Source organism: Pleurodeles waltl, chromosome 12 (assembly GCF_031143425.1).
Source record: "Pleurodeles waltl isolate 20211129_DDA chromosome 12, aPleWal1.hap1.20221129, whole genome shotgun sequence".
In the NCBI taxonomy this organism is placed as follows: Eukaryota; Metazoa; Chordata; class Amphibia; order Caudata; family Salamandridae; genus Pleurodeles; species Pleurodeles waltl.
The window spans coordinates 138324096-138332773 of record NC_090451.1 but is presented as its reverse complement, the minus strand read 5'-3'; positions in this window follow the sequence as shown (position 1 = coordinate 138332773).

The window sequence follows — 8678 nt, the reverse complement described above, 5'->3', positions numbered from 1 at the left end:
CACCAGGTGTCTAGTTTAAAAAAATGTATGGGTTTGGTAGGTTTCCCTAGATGACCACCGCACCCGGGAAAAAAAACTGGTAGTTTTGTAATAGATCATTTTGATGTGTCCATGTTGTGTTTTGACCCCTTTCCTGTTGTGGGCACTTGGCCCACCCACACAAGTGAGGTGCCATTATTATCAGGAGACTTGGGGAAATGTTGAGTGGAAGGAAGGATGGGGCTCCCCTCAGATTCCAAAACTTTCCATCACCGAAATGTGTGGAAAAAGTGTTTTTTTTGTTGCCAAATTTTGAGGTTTGCAAAGGATTCTGGGTAATAGAACCTGGTGAAAGCCCCACAAGTCACCCCATTCTGGATTTTCCTAGGTATCTAGGTTCCAAAAATGTATAGGTTTGCTAGGTTTTCCTAGGTACCAGCTGAGCTAGAGGCCAAAATCCACATTTAGGCACTTTGCAAAAAACATGTTGTAGGAAAGTCCTCCTTTTTGCCCTGGTCATCCCCACACTTTATGGACAGGTACTGGTGGTTACTGACTCTTGGCTGTGCCCTGGGTACTGCTTACCAGTCCCAGGGCCAATGCTCTGTGTAAAATGGATATGCAAATTAGGCTAATTATAATTGGCTAGGTTAACCTACCTATAAGTGCCTAGTATATGGTAGGGCATGTAGGTTTAGGGACCACAGCATAGATAGTGCACCCATAGGTGCACTGCTGAGGTGCCCAGTGTCATTTTAAAGGCAGGCCTGCCTTGCTGGCTGCTTTTAAATTAAAGTTATATGCAAATTCGACTTTGGAATTAAAAGTAGTTCCACAGTCTTAAACTACCTTATTTTTACATATAAGTCACCCCTAAGGTGTGCCCTATGTACCCCTAGGGCTGGGTGCCATGTAACTATAAGCAGGGACTTTATAAAAATAGTTTTATAAGCCATGGTGAGTTAAAACAGCCAAATTCGTTTTTCCCTCATTGTAGTAAATGGCCTTCATAGGCTAGAATGGGGAGACTTTATTTTAATTTTTAAAGTCGCCTTAAATGATGCATACCAAGAGTTTGGTATCAAATTAACTGTTGTAATAAATCCCACAACTTCCAGTTGTGGGATTTAATATAACTTGTTCAGGTAAAGAGTTTTAAACTTTACCTGAAAAGTTGCCAATTTCAGCCCTGCATTGTTTTTGCTGCTGTGCTCTGATTGGCGTGGCCTGGCTTCACACAAAGGAATGTGCCTGTGGGAGGGAATCTCCCCTCAGCAGATGGTGAGGCAGGAAGGGGGAGGGCTGCCAAACTGGTCTTCAAAGGCAGAGAAGGACACTTGGAGCAACCAGCAACACCCCCACATCCTGCAACCCCAGACAACTAGGTGCCCCCTTGATTAGATTAGGAGAGGGCAGGAGAGGGGTGTGTTTATGATTTTTAGCCACACCAGTTGGTGGGCTCAGCCAGATGTAACCTCCAAAAATCAGATTCAGCCATGATGGATTTTTGGAGAATGTTGCCTCCTGGGATTGATTTTTGCCACACTTCCCAGGAAGTGGTCATCACAGGGGGAAGGACTCTGCACCTGATTGGAGAACCAGGACCCCCCTGCTATTCACCCAGGAGCAAGGATAAAACTGGCAGACCTGCACCCACACCTCAGATCCCCATCAGATTCCACCCAAGGAAGAACCAAAGGAGAAGAAGGACTGCCCTGCTGGACCCCTGGCCTGCACCTGGAACCTGCACTCAGAAGGACTACACCAGCTGCACACTTGGGCTTAACCACAAGAAGGACTTTGCCTGGCTTCAACTGGTTCAAGGAGGACTCCCTGTTTGCTACAGGTGAAAAATTGCTATCCAGAGTCTCCTGCACCAACTCCTGAAGAAATCAACCAGCTGGCCACTGCCCAGTGGCCCAAAAGGAGTTTGTGCCAGGTGCATTCTGGGAGTTGTAGTCTGCAGCCCCAAGGACCATCTCAGAACTTCTGGACCCTTGGGTGAGCTGTGGACCTCAAAAGAACCTTAAAAGGACATCTGGGAGAAGCCCCAGAAGTTTGGAGAACTTTTGTAAAAAAGCTCCATAGAGGGACCGACCCGCCGCGGCAACCCTAGCCGGCTTGCCTCAACCGCAACCCGGCCTGATTTCCTGGTTCGTCCCGGTAAAGAAAATCTCAGAAAAAGAGACTAAGGCGGTCATTCCGACCCTGGCGGTCATGGACCGCCAGGGCCGGGGACCGTGGGAGCACCGCCAACAGGCTGGCGGTGCTCCCAAGGGCATTCTGACCGCGGCGGTACATCCGCGGTCAGAAAGGGAAAACCGGCGGTGTACCGCTGGTTTTCCGCTGCCCTGGGGAATCCTCCATGGCGGCGCAGCTTGCTGCGCCGCCATGGGGATTCCGACCCCCATACCGCCATCCTGTTCCTGGCGGTTTCGGCTGCCAAGAACAGGATGGCGGTATGGGGTGTCGTGGGGCCCCTGGGGGCCCCTGCAGTGCCCATGCCAATGGCATGGGCACTGTAGGGGCCCCCGTAACAGGACCCCACCAAGATTTTCAGTGTCTGCCATGCAGACACTGAAAATCGCGACGGGTGCAACTGCACCCGTCGCACCCCTTCCACTCCGCCGGCTCCATTCGGAGCCGGCATCCTTGTGGAAGGGTGTTTCCCGCTGGGCTGGCGGGCGGCCTCCTGGCGGTCGCCCGCCAGCCCAGCGGGAAACCCAGAATACCCGCGGCCGGCGGGAGTCAGAATGACCCCCTAAGTCCGAAGGTAAAAAGTTGACCGGGACCTCCCAGCCAGCGTATCTGAGGAGGACTCCAGGGACGTCGGATCAAGATCCAGGTTTACCCCGGTCGAAGGATTTTCACCTCGAAAAAACGACTAAGTCCGAAGGTAAAAATCTCCACCGAGGATTCCCGCATCTCGTATCCGGAGAAGGGCTCCAGGAGGTCGGATTGGACTGGCAGGTTCGTCCCGCTGAAGAAAATCTTCGAAAAAGAGACTAAGGGGGTCATTCTGACTCCCGCCACCGGCGGTAACCGCACGCCCGGCGGAAGCCGCCGAATGACCGCACCACGGTCAAATGACCACGGCGGTCATTCTGAGTTTCCCGCTGGGCTTGCGGGCGACCACCAGAAGGCCGCCCGCCCGCCCAGCGGGAAACCCCCTTCCACGAGGATGCCGGCTCCGAATCTAGCCGGCGGAGTGGAAGGGGTGCGACGGGTGCAGTTGCACCCGTCGCGATTTTCATTGTCTGCCACGCAGACACTGAAAATCTATGTGGGGCCCTGTTAGGGGGCCCCTGCAGTGCCCATGCCAATGGCATGGACACCCGTTCCCGCCAGCCAGGTTCTGGCGGTGAAAACCGCCAGAACCAGGCTGGCGGGAAGGGGGTCGGAATCCCCATGGCGGCGCTGCTTGCAGCGCCGCCGTGGAGGATTCCCTGGGGCAGCGGGAAACCGGCGGGACACCGCCGGTTTCCCGTTTCTGACCGCGGCTGTACCGCCGCGGTCAGAATGCCCATGGAAGCACCGCCAGCCTGTTGGCGGTGCTTCCGCGGTCGGACCGCCAGGGTCAGAATGACCCCCTAAGTGTGATGGTAAACTTTTAACTGAGGCCTCTCGCGGCCAGTAGCCGAGCAGGGCTCCATCGCGGTCGGCCTTAAACTTTGACTTTGCCCCGGTCGAGGTGCAACCAGATGACCCGATTGGCGCTTTTTGTTTCTAGGCGCTAAAAAACAATAATTCTTTAAAAATTCATACCTCCGGTTCCCCTTATCCGATTTTATTCGTTTTTGTGTCATTTTAAAGATAAAAATATAATCTATTTTTATGAATTGGTTTTGGATTTTTAAACTGTTTCCTGTGTTTTATTTAATTACTGTTTTGTGATATTTGAATGCTTTACACTCTGTCTCCTAAGTTAAGCCTTGACGCTCGTTGCCAAGCTACCAAGGGTTGAGCTGGGGTTAATTTACTGAGACCTAACTGGACCTTAGTGGAGGTTAGTGGCCTATTGCTAAGTGTAGGTACCTACCTGCCCTTACCAATGACCCATTTTCCAACACATGCCAGTTTTCTTTTAGAAATGTGGTGTGTCCACATTGTGTTTTGGGGCATTTCTTATGTAGGCACTAGGCCTACCCACACAAGTGAGGTATCATTTTTGTCTGGAGAGTTGGGGGAATGCTGAGAGAAGGAAGATCCCCTCAGATTCCAGAACGTTCCATCACCGAAATGTGAGGGGAAAGTGTTTTTTGTCAAATTTTGAGGTTTGATAAGTATCCTGGGTAATAGAACATAGTAAGAGCCCCACAAGTCACCCAATTCTAGAGATGTTGGGGAATGCTGGGTGGAAGGAAGTTTGTGACTCCCTGTAGGAAGCTAGCCTGGTTTGTGGTAGGTACCTAAGGTACTTACACCTTATACCAGGTCCAGTTATCCCCTATTAGTGTAGTGTAGTCGGTGTCTAGAAGCCTGGCTCACTAGAGGTAGCTGTGGATGAGCAGCCAAATCTTATCTATGACATGAGACATGCAAAGCTTGTGCAATACCACTGTAGTCACACAGCACTTACACACATGAAAGAAAACAATCAGTGTTACAAGAATAAAGGTACTTTTTTATGGTAACACAGCATCAAAAAAAACTATAGAGGCAATACTCCCTTAGGAGGTAAGTTATACACAAGATACATACACTATTAACACAGCACCAAAATATATTATTGAGGCAATACTCCCTTAGGAGGTAAGTAATACACAAGCTATAGATATACACTAGTATCAAGAAATAGGCATAAGGACAGTTAGAAAACAGTTCAAAACAGTAAAAAAACACAACAGAAAATAGTGACCCTAGGGGGAGCACAAACCATATACTAAAAAATGGAATGCAAGAGTTGGACCCCCACCTAGGTAAATGGAGTTTGTAGAGGGGTGCTGGGGGTATCAGTAAAACACAAAGGTAAGTACCACAACTGTAGGAGGCTGGCCTAGTGTGTGGTGGGTACATATGATATTTACATACCAGGTCTAGGTATCCCTTATATAGTGTAGTGTAGATAGTGTCTATGAGCCAGGCTCTCTAGAGGTAGCTGTGGCTGAGCAGCCAAGGCTTATCTAGGAGACATGCAAAGCTTATGCATTACCACTATAGTCACACTTAGTACTTACGCACATGAAAGAAAACACTCACTGTTACAAAAATAAAAGTACTTTATTTTGGTGACACAAAGACCAAAAATACCTTAGAAACTATACTCCCTTAGGAGGTAATACCCAAATTATACACACTAGTATGCAGAAATAGGCATAAAAACAATTAGAAAACGGTGTAATTAGTGAAAATCACAATAGTAGGAAATGGGCCTAAGGGGAGCACACACCATATACTAGGAAAGTGGCATGTGAAAGTCGATCCCCCACCTAGGTAAATGTAGTGTGTAGATGGGAGCTGGGAGTTCTAGGAAAGCCCAAAGGTAAGTACCACAACCCACCCCAGCGATCAGGAGAACAGTAGTAAATCACAGTAAGTTTCCCAGATCACACACAGAGAAGAAAAGAAGAACTATGCAAAACCCAGAAGAAACTGCAAGACAACAACAGTGGATTCCTGGACAAGAAGATCTGGGGAAAAAGGGGTCCAAGTCCAAGAAGCACAGAAGAGTCCAGGAAGAGCAGAGCCACCACCCACTAGGATGAAGGTGCAGGAAGAGAACCACCAGTGAGGAAGAAGTGTCATCCCTGCACCTAAGAAGACAAAGTCGTGTTCCTGGAGGGTGCAGGTGATGTTCCACGACGGATGGAGGATTGCAGTTGGGTTTGCGTTGTCAGAGTCTGCTAACAAGCTTTGGCCCACTCAAAGCTCGCGGGCAGTAGAAAATGGCACTGCAGGGGATCAGGAAGAACCAGGTGGACTCTACCCAGGAGGGGGAATCAGAGCAACACTGAGAGCCCACCGAAAATCTGACAGCACTCACATGAGTCCCACAGGATGGAGACACAATAGTTGCAGAAGAGACCCACGCAGCATTACGAGAAAAGCTCCCATGCCACCGGAGCACCAATTCGGCAGCTGTGTATTGCAGGAAGGAGTGCTGGGGGCTGGAGCTTCAAGATGCACGAAGATCTTGGAGGAAAGATGCCAACAAGCCTTGGCAGCTGCAACAGACGTTGTGCACGGGAGTACTGTCTTGCGTGGGGAGGCAAGGTCTTACCTCCAACAAAGTTGGATATTTGGAAGAGAGGACCATCCGGACCACTTCAGTCCACCACCCATGATGCAGGTTCCACGCAGCTCAGCAGGAGAGGGGATCCATGCAGCCGGTTATCGTCGCAATTGGTGCCTGCAGAAGCAGGGGAGTGACTCCTTCACCCGAGGAAGCTTCCTTCTTTCTTCTGATGCAGGCTGAAGGCGGGCTGTCCTCAGAGGATGCACGACCGGGGAAATATTGCAGTTGCTGGAAGGAGCCGTGAATACATGGTTGCAGAAGGCGTCTTGCTTCTTTATTGCAGCTTGTAGTGTCCTGAAGATTCCAGATGCAGTTTCTTCGGTCAGAAGTCGACGTGGAGGATGCAGAGGATTCCTGCTGGAGTCTTGCGATCCGAATCTGAGGAACCACCCAAAGGAGAGACCCTAAATAGCCCTGAAAAGGGGACTGGTCACCTTCATGGGTGACCACCTATCAGGAGGGGGCTCTGATGTCACCTGCTAGCACTGGCCACTCAGATGCTCCCAGAGTTCCCTGCCAACCTTGAATCCAAGATGGCAAAACCCAGGGACCCCCTGGAGAAGCTCTGAGCACCACCCTTGGGGTAGTGATGGACAGGGTAGTGGTCACTCCCCTTTCCTTTGTCCAGTTTCGTGCCAGAGCAAGGACTGGGGGTCCCTGAACCGGTGTAGACTGGTTTATGCAAGAAGGGCACCAAATGTGCCCTTTAAAGCATTGCCAGTGGCTTGAGGAAGCTACCCCTCCGAAGCCTGTAACACCTATTTCCAAAGGAAGAGGGTGTAACACCCCTCTCCCAAAGGAAATCCTTTGTTCTAACTTCCTGGGCTCGAGCTTCTCAAGCAACAGGAGGGCAGAAACTTGTCTGTGAGGTGGCAGCAGTTTGGGCTGCCTGGAAAACCTCAGAAGGCTATAATGACAATACTGGGGGATCCTCTGAGGAGCCTCCAGAGCGCATGGAATCATGCAACTGATACTTGTAAAAGCATTGGAGTATGGTTTCAACATGTTTGATGCCAAACATGCCTAGGTTTGAAGTTACCATTATGTAGCTGGACATAGGTAGTGACCTATGTCCAGTACACGCCTAAAACGGTGTCCCCACACTCACAAAGTCAAGGAAAATAGATCTGGAGTTTCTGGGGGGATCTCTGCTAATGCAGAGGTGCCCTAACACACAGGTATCTGTACCCTGCCCTCTGGGTTGAGAGATCCTACCATACGGGTGACTCATAGTGACCTGGTGCAGTGACCTGTAGTGAAAATGGGTGTATGCACCCAGTTCACGCACACTGCAATGGCAGGCCTGCAGAACCATTTGCATGGGCTCCTTATGGGTGGCAGAATAACTGCTGCAGCTCATAGGGATCCCCTGGAACCCCAATGCCCTGGGTCGAATATATATTAGGGGTTTACATGGGGGCGCCAGTATGCCAATTGTGGGATGAAATACAGAGTTTTGGGAGAGAGAGCCTAATCACTAGGGTCCTGGTTAGCATGATACCAGTGAACACTGTCAAACACACTGACATTAGGCAGAAAAAGGGGGTGACCAAGCCAAATAAGGGTGTACTTTCCTACACTCCCCTCAGATTCCAACACTTTGCAACACCGAAAAGTGAGGAAAAGGTGTTTTTTCCCCATATTTTTAGGTTTGCAAAGGCTTCTGTGTAACAGAACCCAGTGAAAGCCCCACAAGCCACCCCATTCTGAATTCCCCTAGGTGTCTAATTTTCGAAAATGTATAGGTTTTCTAGGTTTTCCTAGGTGCCGGCTGAGCTACAGGCCAAAATCCACAGCTAGGCACTTTGGAAAAAACAGGTCCATTGTCATTAGAAAAATGTGATGTGTCCACGTTGTTTTTTGGGGCATTTCCTGTTGCGGGTACTAGGTCTACCCACACAAGTGAGGTACCATTTTTACTGTGACACTTGGGCGAACACAGAATAGAAGAACAAGTGTTATTGCCCCTTGTCTTTCTCTACATTTTTCCTTCCAAATGTAAGACTTTGTGTAAGAAAGAAGTCTGTTTGAGAAATGCCCTGTAATTCACATTCTAGTGTGGGGACCCCCGAATTCAAAGAAGAGCACTTAACCACTGCTTCTCAACACCTTATCTTGTGCCCATTTTGGAAATACAAAGGTTTTCTTAATACCTATTTTTCACTCTTTATAGCTTACCAAATTATTTGCTGTATACCCTGTATACAATGAAAACCCATTGCAAGGTGCAGCTCATTTATTGGCTGTGCGTACCTAGGTTTCTTGATGAACATACAAGCCCTATATATCCCCACAACCAGAAGAGTCCAGCAGCCATAATGGTATATTACTTTAAAAAATCTGCCATAGCTGGAAAAAGCTACAGAAGAAAACGTGGACAGAAATGGCTGTTTTTTTTCAAGTTAATTTCAATATTTTTTTCTTCAGCTGTTACTTTCTGTAGGAAAACCTTGAAGGATGTACA